General features: G+C 38.4%; 2 protein-coding genes and 2 pseudogenes across 9 annotated transcripts in view; 2 read left to right on the top strand and 2 right to left on the bottom strand.

The window, feature by feature from the left end:
• The window catches only part of LOC145506617 (uncharacterized), a 150076-nt gene that overhangs the window by 121591 nt on the left and 15483 nt on the right, over nucleotides 1-13002 (bottom strand). The window lies entirely within an intron of this gene.
• The window catches only part of LOC145506683 (uncharacterized), an 82350-nt gene that overhangs the window by 67158 nt on the left and 2190 nt on the right, over nucleotides 1-13002 (bottom strand). The window lies entirely within an intron of this gene.
• On the top strand, nucleotides 991-2247 carry LOC145506201 (olfactory receptor 4C15-like; annotated as a pseudogene). The gene has a single exon (XR_014053615.1). The product of XR_014053615.1 is annotated as an olfactory receptor 4C15-like (transcript).
• Nucleotides 7778-12673, top strand: LOC145538861 (olfactory receptor 4C11-like; annotated as a pseudogene).

Genomic DNA, 13002 nt, shown 5'->3' with positions numbered 1-13002 from the left:
TGCTCTTGCTAGAAAAATTTTTGCTTCTTTCCCTATAGAGTCAGTCACTTCCATGCTGAAGTCAAAGTTTCTGGGTTAAAACTCCAGAGCCAGTATCTGTTATTTCTTTAATTTTATCTGTTTAAGCATGGGCTTCCTACCAGTAAAACTGGGTAATAAGATCTAACGTGGACTGTTTCCTAGCCACTTAACTCTGAACAACTGCTTCCTTACATTATTTAACTTAGTCATCATAACAGTACATATTAGTAGGTATTACTTATTTTTGTCAGCTTCTATTCTTGTTTTCGGAGAAGGCAGTGGCACCCCACTTCAGTACTCTTGCCTGGAAAATCCCAAGGACAGAGGAGCCTGGTAGGCTGCAGTCCATGGGGTCGCGAAGAGTCGGACACGACTGAGCGACTTCACTTTCACTTTTCACTTTCGTGCATTGGAGAAGGAAATGGCAACCCACTTCAGTATTCTTGCCTGGAGAATCCCAGGGACGGGGGAGTCTGGTGGGCTGCCATCTATGGGGTCGCACAGAGTTGGACATGACTGAAGCGACTTAGCAGCAGCAGCCGCAGCCGCAGCAGCATTCTTGTTTTAAAATAATGAGTGAAAAGAAAGCCAACTTAACACACGCATATTTATTATGTATTGGTCTACAGCAAGGTGATATTTCTTTTTTTTTTTTTTTCTGAATAATGAATTTGTTGACTTTAAAGTCTCATTTTTTTTTTTAGACTTTAAGGAAATAATTTGGAGTATAGCCATGATCCAAGCACTACTCCAGTTTTGTCTAATTTTTCCTTCTACCTAGAGATAAGGAAGTCACCTGATCATGGATGGCATGCAACTTCCCCTTCTCCCATCCATGCACATGGCAGGCATGACCAATAAACTGCTCTTTTCCTTTCCTCAGATCATGGATGTAGCTTCAGAACTCTTCTCACAGTTCACTCCAGGAAACCACTACTATTAACATATGACCAGAGTTAGCAGTTGATATAATAACGATTTCTTATCCCCACCCCAGATGGATCCCTACCCTTCTCCTACATTGAAGCTCTGTCTTAAAACATTTAACAATTTATCTAAACTTCAATTCTTCCTGATATCCTCCTACCACCTTCAACACATTTCTAGCTTTGTGTTCTCAATGAAAAAGCAAGCACAAGAACATAAGTCAATTTTTCACATGGATGCACCAATTTGTTGATGACTATGATGACTCCCAAAACCGGTCTGACATTTGTCTTTTTCTCTAACTAGATTCTACATGCTCACTGTGGTACCTTTCACCTTTTCCTTGGAAATTATGCAAAACCAAAGCTTCGTAACTGAGTTTGTCCTCCTGGGGCTTTCACAGAATCCAACCATGCAGAAAATAATATTTGTTGTTTTTTTGTTCATTTACAGTGCAACTGTCGGGGACAACTTGCTAATTGTGATGACCATCAGTAGCAGCCCAGCACTCTGTGGCTCCCCCATGTACTTCTTCCTGGCTTTTCTGTCCTTCCTGGATGCATGCTTCTCCTCTGTCATTGTCCCAAAGATGATTGTGGACTCTCTCCTTTGGAGGAAAACCACTTCTTTCGAAGGCTTCATGACCCAGCTCTTTGCTGAACACTTCTTTGCTGGGGTGGAGGTGATTGTCCTCAGCGCCATGCCTATGACCGCTATGTGGCTATCTGCAAACCCTTGCACTATTCTTCTATCATGAACCGTAGACTCTGTGTCCTTCTGATGGCGGTAGTCTGGACAGGGGTCTTCCTGCATTCCATGATACAGATTTTCTTCACTTTCCAGCTGCTCTTCTGTGGCCCCAACGTCATCGATCACTTCATGTGTGACTTGTACCCACTGCTGGAGCTTGCCTGCGCTGACACTCACATCTTTGGCCTTTTGGTAGTCACCAACAGTGGGTTTTTTGGCATCTTAATCTTCTCCTTGTTGCTTGTCTCCTATGGGGTCATCCTGCTGTCTCTGAGAATACATAGCTCTGAAGGGCAGAAGAAAGCCCTCTCCAACTGAGGATCTCACATTGCTGTTGTGGTTTTGTTCTTTATCCCGTGCATATTTATGTATGTATGACCTTCATATTCTTTACCCTTTGACAAAATGGTAGCCATATTTTACACCATCCTAACTCCCTTGATAAACCCTTTGATTTACACTTTCAGGAATCTTTATTCACTTCTTTAAGTGAAAAGTGCCATGAGGAAAGTGTGGAATAGGATAATGGTAGTTTCTAATGAAAAATAAAACATTTAAAGTTGAGTAAAAAATTCAAATTATCTAATCAGACAAAAATCTTATATGGATGAACATTGTTTGACCGGGTGTAAAGTAATGCAATATTATAAAAAATAGCATAAGTTCCAGGAAATAATTTAGTTTTCATTCTTAGATCACTTATGAACTCTGATTTGGCAATTCAATAGCCTCAAATGAAAATTAAGAAGACTTGAATTTTACGCTCACTTAGAATTTAGAAGTCAAAAAAGAATGAAAAAATTATTCTCACTTATTGCTGCTGCTGCTGCTGCTGCTGTTAAGTCACATCAGTCGTGTCCGACTCTGTGCAACCCCATAGACGGCAGCACACCAGGTTCCCCTGTCCCCGAGATTCTCCAGGCAAAAACACTGGAGTGGGGTGCCATTTCCTTCTCCACTCACTTCTTGCAACTCATTTGATATTTTGGAAAATATTTCTGGAGGGAAGAAAAAATTGTCTTAGAGATTAGATTTTGCATACATAAATATGTATGTGTGTGTGTGTGTGTGTGTGTGTGTGTGTGTGTGTATGTGTGTATATATATATATATATCAATGAAGATTTTGTCCAACCTAATGTATCTGCTAAACCACTAGACAATTCAAGCATGACCTAAATCAAATATCTTATGATTATACAGTTGAAGTGAGAAATAGATTTAATGGCCTAGATCTCATAGACAGAGTGCCTGATGAACTATCAATGGAGGTTCACAACATTGTACAGGAGACAGGAATCAAGACCATCCCCAAGAAAAAGAAATGCAAAAAAGCAAAATGGCTGTCTGAAGAGGCCTTACAAATAGCTTTGAAAATAAGGGAAGCAAAAAGCAAAGGAGAAAATGAACGATATACCCATTTAAATGCAGAGTTCCAAACAATAGCATGGAGAGATAAGAAAGCCTTCTTCAGTGATCAGTGCAAAGAAATAGAGGAAAACGATAGAATGGGAAAGACTAGAGATCTCTTCAAGAAAATTAGAGATACCAAGGGAACATTTCATGCAAAGATGGGCTCAATAAAGGACAGAAATTGTATGGACCTAACAGAAGCAGAAGATATTAAGAAGAGGTGGCAAGAATACACAGAAGACCTGTACAAAAAAGATCTTCATGACCCAAATAATTATAATGGTGTGATCACTCACCTAGAGCCAGACATCCTAGAATCTGAAGTCAAGTGGGCCTTAGGAACCATCACTACGAACAAAGCTAGGGGAGGTGATGGAATTCCAGTTGAGCTGTTTCAAATCCTGAAAGATGATGCTGTGAAAGTGCTGCACTCAATATGCCAGAACCAGCCCCGAGAGCCCGGTATCATGCATTGAACCTGGACTGGAGATTCATTTCCCATATGCTAATTTACATACTTCAATGCCATTCTCCCATATCACCCCGCCCTCACTCTCTCCCATAGAGTCCATAATACTGTTCTATTTGTCTGTGTCTCTTTTGATGTCTCGCATACAGGGTTATCTTTACCAGTTAACTAAATACCACATATATGTGTTAGTATACTGTATTGGTGTTTTTCTTTCTGGCTTACTTCACTCTGTATAATAGGCTCCAGTTTCATCCATCTCATTAGAACTGATTCAAATGTATTCTTTTTAATGGCTGAATAATATTCCATTGTGTATATGTACCACAGCTTCCTTATCCATTCATCTGCTGATGGGCATCTAGGCTGCTTCCATGTCCCGGCTATTATAAACAGTGCTGCAATGAACACTGGGGTACACGTGTCTCTTTCAATTCTAGTTTCCTCAGTGTGTATGCCCAGCAGTGGGATTGTTGGGTCATATGGCAGTTCTATTTCCAGTTTTTTGAGGACGACCCGGAGGGATGGGATGGGGAGGGATGTGGGAGGTGGGTTCTGGAAGGGAAAAACATGTACACCCATGGTGGATTCATGACAATGTATAGCAAAACAAATACAATATTGTAAAGTTAAAAAATATTAAAAAAATATATATATATATATAATAATAAAATGTGAAAAAAAATGCCAGCAAATTTGCAAAACTCAGCAGTGGCCACAGGACTGGAAAAGGTCAGTTTTCATTTCAATTCCAAGAAAGGCAATGCCAAAAATGTTCAAACTACCGCATAATTGCACTCATCTCACACGCTAGTAAATAATGCTTAAAATTCTCCAAGCCAGGCTTCAGCAATACGTGAACCATGAACTTCCAGATGTTCAAGCTGGTTTCAGAAAAGGCGGATGAACCAGAGATCAAATTGCCAACATCCGATGGATCATTGAAAAAGCAAGAGAGTTCCAAAAGAATATCTGCTTCTGCTTTATTGACTATGCCAAAGCCTTTGATTGTGTGGATCACAATAAACTGTGGAAAATCCTGAAAGAGATGGGAACACCAGACCACCTGACCTGCCTCTTGAGAAACCTGTATGCAAGTCAGGAAGCAACAGTTAGAACAGGACATGGAACAACAGACTGGTTCCAAACAGGAAAAGGAGGACGTCAAGGCTGTATACTGTCACTCTGCTTATTTAACTTATATTCAGAGTACATCATGAGAAATGCTGGGCTGCAGGAAGCACAAGCTGGAATCAAGATTGCCAGGAGAAATATCAATAACCTCAGGTATACAGATGACACCATCCTTATGGCAGAAAATGAAGAACTAAAGAGCCTCTTGATGAAAGTGAGAGAGGAGAGTGAAAAAGTTGGCTTAAAGCTCAACATTCAGAAAACTAAGATCATGGCATCCGATCCCATCACTTCATGGGAAATAGATGGGGAAACAGTGGAAACAGTGTCAGACTTATTTTTCTGGGCTCCAAAATCACTGCAGAAGGTGATTGCAGCCATGAAATTAAAAGACGCTTACTCTCTGGAAGGAAAGTTATGACCAAACGAATATCACCAATGACCAATATGACCAAACCAGAATATGACCAAACCAGACAGCATATCAAAAAGCAGAGACATTACTTTGTCTGCAAAGGTCTGTCTAGTCAAGGCTATGGTTTTTCCAGTAGTCATGTATGGATGTGAGAGTTGGACTCTAAAGAAAGCTGAGCGCCAAAGAGATAGATGATGCTTTTGAAGTGTGATGTTGGAGAAGACTTTCGAGAGTCCCTTGGACTGCAAGGAGATCTAACCAGTCCATCCTAAAGGAGATCGGTCCTGGGTGTTCACTGGTAGGCCGATGTTGAAGCTGAAACTCCAATACTTTGGTCACCTGATGTGAAGAGCTGACTCATTTGAAAAGACCTTGATGTTGGGAAGGATTGAGGGCAAGAGAAGAATGGGACGATAGAGGATGAGATGGTTGGATGGCATCACCGACTCAATGGACATGTGTTTGGGGGAACTCATAAGTTGGTGGTGGACAGGGAGGCCTGGCGTGCTGTGGTTCGTGGGGCCGCAAAGAGTCAGACACGACTGATCATCTGAACTGAATTGAATGTATCTGCTGTACAACTGAAAATTACAAAACATTGTAAATCAACTCTATTTAAAACATAAATAAATAAACAATAGAAAGAAAAACATTCACATATTAATATTTCAGATTTGTCAAAGAACTGTAATTATTGCTGACTTTAGCTCTTTGATAGTGATGATAAATATAATTCACAGTTTGAAAGTGAAAGTGATGTCTCTCGGTCATGTCCACTCTTTTGTGACCTCATGGACTGTAGCCTACCTGGCTCCTCTGTCCATGGGATTTTCCAGGCAAGGGTACTGCAGTGGCTTGCCATTTCCTTCTCCAGAGGATCTTCCAGACCCAGGGATCGAACCCTGCTCTCCCACATTTCAGGCAGGTGCTTTACCATCTGAGCCACCAGGGAAACCAGTTCACACTTTGATATAACACAAATAAGAGTAGCTAACCACACATATTTCATCTATGGGCTTTCAACTGCCTTCAAAGACTTCCAGGCCTCTAGAAGAGATGGACTTAAGGAAAGTTTATGGGGAAGAGAATAGAATTGCCTCATATCAAGTCATATGAGTTGAAGTTTAACCAATTGTCCCCAAGGCTTGATTTTGCCCTTGGACTGTTTGAGCTAGGTAGCTTGTTGCATATCACTTGGGACTGGTTTCGAAGAAATAGTTTCCTTGGAGCTCCTGAGGCTTAAAGCCTACCTTAAGCATTTGCAAACTTTTGTGTGAATTTCTATAAATATCAAGTACAGTAAAAATAAAACAGTTAGCCTCATGATTTTTCAAAAAAAAAAAAAAAGAGAGAGATACAGTGGGAAGGAAGCTGGCTGCAGAGGCATTTATTTCTCAGACTGTAAGAAAATTTACTCCAATTAAGTTTCCAAGAGCCGAATTAAGAAATTCACTCCATTTTCAGAGCATTCTCTCTGCTCCAATACAGACGTTGCTGTTCTGTCTGACCCAGTGTTTCCAGGAAGGAGCTGTCTGAATTATAGCTACATGAAGAGTTCCCTTCTCCATAAACTCTTTATATCCCATCATCACTTGTGATAGAAGGCAATGATAAATCTCATTGAAGTATCATTTGTGTGTTTTATTCAAGCTTCACACAATTCACCTTCTAAGTAAATGAAAGTTGAAGATATGAAAAATACACTCTGTTGGAAGTCATCTGTTTGGTTGTAAGAAAAGAGGCAATTTTCTCAATCTGTCTGAAATATTTTCTTCTGTGCTGTGCTTAGTCTCTCAGTCATGTCTGACTCTTTGTGACCCCATGGACTGTAGCCTGCCAGGCTCCTCTGTCCATGAGATTCTCCAGGCAACAATACTGGAGAGGGTTGCACTCTTCCAAGATATCTTCCCAATCCAGGGATTGCACCCAGGTCTCCTGTATTGCAGGCGGATTCTTTACCATCTGAGCCCTAAACACTGATCTAAGTTTCTGTCTTGGGGAGCTCCTGGTCCAAAGTCTATGGTCAGTGCTGATGCTTCTGGGACAGAGTATTAAATCGGGCTCCACTTTCTACACACCTGGGTTTTCAAGATCCTTGACAATCCTTGTTTTAACACACAACAACAATCTCTCTTTAATGGGGGTAAGTGATGGCGTGGTTGTTCAGGAAGAAAGAAGCTGAACTGTGGGATGAAATCTTAGATAAAACTACTTTCTCTAAGATGTTTGCTCTCCTTCCCACTCTATCTCTTTCTATATCCCATCTCCGACTATTCTTCCCCTGGTACCTGATCACTCCTCTCTCCTGTTCTGACTACACTAGTCTGCTTCTTTCCTCCTCTTCACTATTATCCAGTTAGATCTTTATTTATTTATTTTTTACTTTAATATTAGCCTCAGCATGCAGTTTAATGCACTTGATTTTGGAGTCAGGACAGAAATTTAAGAGATCAATTGCTATCCTTCTCTCATGACTCATGATTTCTCTTTTCTAAGATGCAATCCATGTGATGATTAGAATTTGGTATTTTATATGAGATGTAGGGTGAATGCTGAGAGAGAGGCTACATAGTAACATCCCTTTCTAGTTCTAGCCTCAGTGTCTTAATTAAAACACTCTGTATCACAGGTCATGCTTTGTAACTAGAAATGGATGAATCACATGGTCAGTCCAGTTACCTTGCAAAAAAATGTGTATGTCACATGAAATTGCACAAGCAAAAATTGTTTGAATGATAAGATTATGGAAAAATAATAATATTTAATATTGAATTGCCTTATTCAATCATACATACATACATACGTTATATATATGGAACATAGGAGATAGAGGCAGGTGATTATTTAACTTAGGAAGAATGGAAAAATTTTGGCACCAAATATATTTGAATCAGTTAACAATTCAGTAGGTAAAAGTAAAATGTAAGGCTCAAGGAAGGAAAAAGACCTTCTACCACCATGATGCCCTCCCAAATCAAAGAGGCAGGGTGGTCCAGAAAAGTTTGGAGATAATGGCTGAATTCAATAATAAAATTCTTAGGTAGTATTGATTTAAACTAATGCATACATCCTGTCAATGATGCTTTCCTGTTTTTATGTCCCTAAACCTTCTCTTTGCTTACTTAAAATAAAATAGAATTAGTTGAACTGGATGTCATGGTTGTCTGTTACCTACCCAAAATTTGTCTCTTAAAATGTTTGAAATTTAATGAGAGTGTAGTTTTTAATGATGGGAGCATTTATTTTTTTCCTGAAGCAATGCATGTTCCCTTTTTAAAAATATTTAATCACTCTTCAATCTTAACTCCTCCTCTTCTCACAGCAAAGGGCTCCCCTTCTTTTGTTTTTATCCCCTACTGGAAACCTAATGTATTAAAATTAAATAATAATTGATTTCCTTTTTTTTTAATAATCAGCAGAGAAAATTGCAACTTCCAATCAGAGTTTGTAATTATTGTGATATTTCTAATTTCTCAGAGTGAACTAATATTATTTTAGCTCAACTGCAAGGAAAATCTAATTGTATTTAGATGCGTAACTTTACTAGAGTTAAATAGCTTGATTTACTGATATTGATATATTTATCTTACTTAGGGAAACCCTTTACAAACTTTTTGAATATTTAATTTTCAGAGAACTTTGTTGGAAATTGCAGTTTAACTCAATTAAAGCCATAATTTCACTTATTTCCCATGTTTAAACCTTTAACGACCAATCAGCTTATTTTCTAGGATCTTTCTGATATGGAGTTAAAATTTACTTAGCATTATCACAGAGTTGTGTGTAGTTTTTCAATGATTAAGAATCTTACATAGAGAAATGTTATCCCTCCAACGTGGTTGTGAGGAGGTTGAGGACATCTTTTCATGCTCTATAAGTTGACTCCAGATATGAGTAGGTTCTCAGTACACATTTGATGACTGAGTTGATGGTGTTATTGAATCACTAAAGAATTGATGATTAATCAGAAAGAGGAAGTGTACGTCAAAATTCATGTTAAAATGTGTTTCATTTGACATTAAATTTTAAAAACATGATTGACTAAAACGGAAACAGGAGTGTAAAATTGATAGAGTTTATTGTATAATGTTGAAAAAAAAAGAGCTCAAAATTTAAAGATATCAAAAATTAAACAAATATAACATACAAAATTCAAAACAAATGAAATATAATAAATTAAAATATACAAAAATGTTATACTCTATTACTAATCAAAATATATATTCATAATTTTAATTCTGTTAACTAAACAAGTATAATAATGCCTGAAGTTAATTTTTTATTTGCAATTTGTGCCATATTGTTATAGTTTTAGAAACAATGGGAAATGACCTAATTTGTGCATAAAAATATTTCACATATATGTGTGAGTATATACATACATATATATCTATATATAGGTAGATGTAGGTATATAGATATATATCTGAAAACCCAGCAGAATGTGTAAGGAACTAACTTTTACTTCTGGTTTATGGGCTCCCCTGGTGTCTAAGATTGTAAAGAATCTGCCTGCAGTGCAGGAGACATGGGTTTGATCCCTGGGTCTTAAAGATACCCTGGCAAAGGGAATGACAGCCCATTTGCCTGGAGAATCCCATGGACAGAGGAGCCCGGTTGGGTTCATGGGGTCACAAAGAGTCTGGCAGGACTGAGTGACTAACACCACCCTTGGACTGGTTAAGTATGAATTTCTGAAGGGCGCTTTTCTTACCCTGTAATACATTGCAAGCTTTGGAAATTTTATTATGCAGATACACCCATACCATAATTAATTTTCTAATAAATATTGAAGCAACCAAACTGAAAGATTATTTGAGAATAATGTCAATAATTATGGGCTTCCCTGGTGGCTCAGTGGTAGAACATGCTTGTAATGCAGGAGATGTGGGCTCGATTCCTGGGTCAGAAAGATCCCCCGGAGAAGGAAATGGCCAATCATTCCAGTATTCTTGCCTAGAAAATCCCATGGACAGAGGTGCCTGGTGGGCTACAGTCCATGTGACTTAAAATAGTGATATTTATATTAACAATTCCCTGGGCATATATTTGATTAAACTATTAAAATAAGCACAAGCTATATGAGAAGCGTTTATTAAAAATATTTTAATTAAGATGAAAATTTGGAAAAACAAAAAATAAATGGTGGAATTTGTATTTTCAGATTTTGATAGGTTAATTTTGGGCTCCCCTGGTGGCTCAGTTGGTAGAGTCTGTCTGCAATGAAGTAGACCTGGATTTGATCCCTGGGTTGGGAAGATCCCCTGGAGGAAGGAATGGCAACACACTCCAGTATTCTTGCCTGGAGAATACTATGGACAGAGGAGCCTGGTGGAGTCCATGGTGTCACAAAGAGTCAAACATGACTGAGTGACTAACATCATGTTTATTTTTAATTGCTAAGTAGATAATTACACTACAAATACAGTGTAGCTAACATAGAAAAGGCTTTTAAATTAAAAAAGGAAATTCAGAAAATATAATACGATGATTGAAATTATATAGGTATAGTATATAAGGAAAAAGTAAAGGAGAGCAAGGAGATGCATTTTATGTTGAGTTTCTGAAATACATTTTTAAACTTACATTTTAAAGAGATACAAATTGAAAGAATGCAATCTTCTAGATGATAGTGGTAGGAGAATCAGATATGAAGGAAGATAGTACACAGGTTACAGAAACATAGAAAGTGAAATAATAGGCTGAGTCCACAGAATGTGAAATTTACTAGCATGCATCTGACATATGTAATGGTTTATATCAAATATATAGCAATTTTCCAAAATACTGCTAGCCTCATTGATTGGCTCAAATATCTCATGTGCCCTAACTGGCAATGAAGGTAAAGTTATAGCTGCAATGAATCTAAAGACGGAAAAATAAGCTTTTTTCTTAAGTATAACCCAACAAAGATACTGAAGAGACCAGGAATAATGGCTACAAACTGTTGTTCAAATCAAGAAATGTATTCACTCAGGAGATAATCTCCAAATATATTATTTTTAAATTATATAAGGATATTATTGTCAGTAATTGATGTGCATACACATCATATGAACATATATGTATCATATGCATATGCATATCCTTAATAATGTATCTGTCAGATTCTCTGTCATATAAAGAAAGAGTGTCAAGGCATTAAAATGATCTGACCAAGATCATAAAGCAAATTCACTAGTTTTCAGACCATGGCAGAGTGCACAATCACTTGAGCGCTTTCCCCCCACACACACACACATAAAATTTGGCAACCCAGCTGCTGTCTATGGGGTCGCACAGAAGCGGACACAACTGAAGCGACTTGGCAGCAGCAGCAGCAACAAGAAGACCTTGAATCAATGCCAATGTTTAAAGCATGCCAACATTAAAAAAAAAAAATTCCTGAGTGAGTATAGTGTATGAAAACTTTGAGAAACACTAAGTTATATGTTTGACGAAATTAGAACTCTAAAACTTGCAATTCTGCATCCAAATGCACCACAATTGCCAAGCCACCATTTCTCCAACTTTTCTTTAGAAGATGAACCACTTTTCAGCTGTGTCTGTTCTATATTTATCATAACCATAGAGGTGAACAGCAGTGTGAACGAATTCATTCTACTCAGAATGAATGTGTTCATTCAACACAGAATCTACTAAAGGAGAAAGTAGTATCTGTTATCTTCCTATTTCTATACTTTGGAACTCTGTTGGCAAACTTCCTAATTGTGATGACCATACGATATAGCCAGACACTTCAGAGCCCCATGTACTTCTTCCTTTTCTACTTATCCTTTGCTGATGCCTGTTTTTCAACAACCATTGCCCCTAGGTTGATTATAGATTCTGTATCTGAGAAGAAAGCCATCTCCTTCAACTAGTGCATGACCCAGATCTTTGCATTTCACTTCTTTGGGTGCATGGAGATCTTGGTACTTGTCCTCATGTCTTTCGATTGCTATGTGGCCATTTGCAAGCCCCTGCGGTACACATCCATCACGAGCCAATGTGTCTGTGGCACACTGGTAAAACTGGCCTGGTTAGGGGCCTGTATCCATTCTTCAGCACAGATTCTCTTGACTTTGGAATTACCCTTCCGTGGCCCCAATGTTATTGATCACTATTTCTGTGATATGTAACCGTTGTTGAAACTTGCCTGTGTGGATACTTATGTCATCAACCTACTCACAGTGTTTAACAGTGGGACCATATGCATGGTGAGTTTCCTGTTGCTGCTGATCTCATATGTTTTCATCTTAGGTTGTCTGAGTAACTGTAGCACAGAAGGAAGAAGGAAGGCCCTTTCCACATGCACCTCCCACATTATCGTTATTGGCTTATTCTTTGTACCGTGTATATACATATATGCTCGCCCTCTAACTGTATTTCCAGTGGACAAGACGGTGGCTCTGTTTTACAGTATTGTAACAACCTTGCTCAACCCTCTGATTTACACTCTGAGGAATGCAGAAGCCAAACAGGCCATGAGAAATTTATGGTGCAACAAAGTCTAACTTGAGACGGCAAAGAGTGGAAGATGCCAAATGCTAATTCTGCCCGAGTTTAAGTATAATTGGATTGATGGAAAAGAGAAAATGTTCTCATTCTATTATGGACAGTATAGATGTGTTCCAGTGGGGCATTTAGGGGAACAGGCAGAATGAGCACCCAGCAAAATCTGTATTGTTTTAACCAACGCCTCAGAAAGAGAACCTGAAGTTCCATCATCTTTGTGGGGACACAAGCCCATTCCTCGTGTCTGCTGTCTGCTTTGATGTTTCTGGTTGTGAGCCACATCCTGTTCTTTCTATAGGTTTATCTTCTGGTTTTGTACATTATTGTTTTTGTTTTTTTTTCTTACCCATGTTTAATAGTTTGTCCCTGATTTCTAT

The sequence above is a fragment of the Giraffa tippelskirchi genome, chromosome 1 (assembly GCF_054371585.1).
Source record: "Giraffa tippelskirchi isolate mGirTip1 chromosome 1, T2T-mGirTip1v1.2.pri, whole genome shotgun sequence".
NCBI classification, from domain to species: domain Eukaryota; kingdom Metazoa; phylum Chordata; class Mammalia; order Artiodactyla; family Giraffidae; genus Giraffa; species Giraffa tippelskirchi.
Note: the sequence above shows the minus strand (reverse complement) of the source record. Positions and strands in the feature narration are given on the sequence as shown.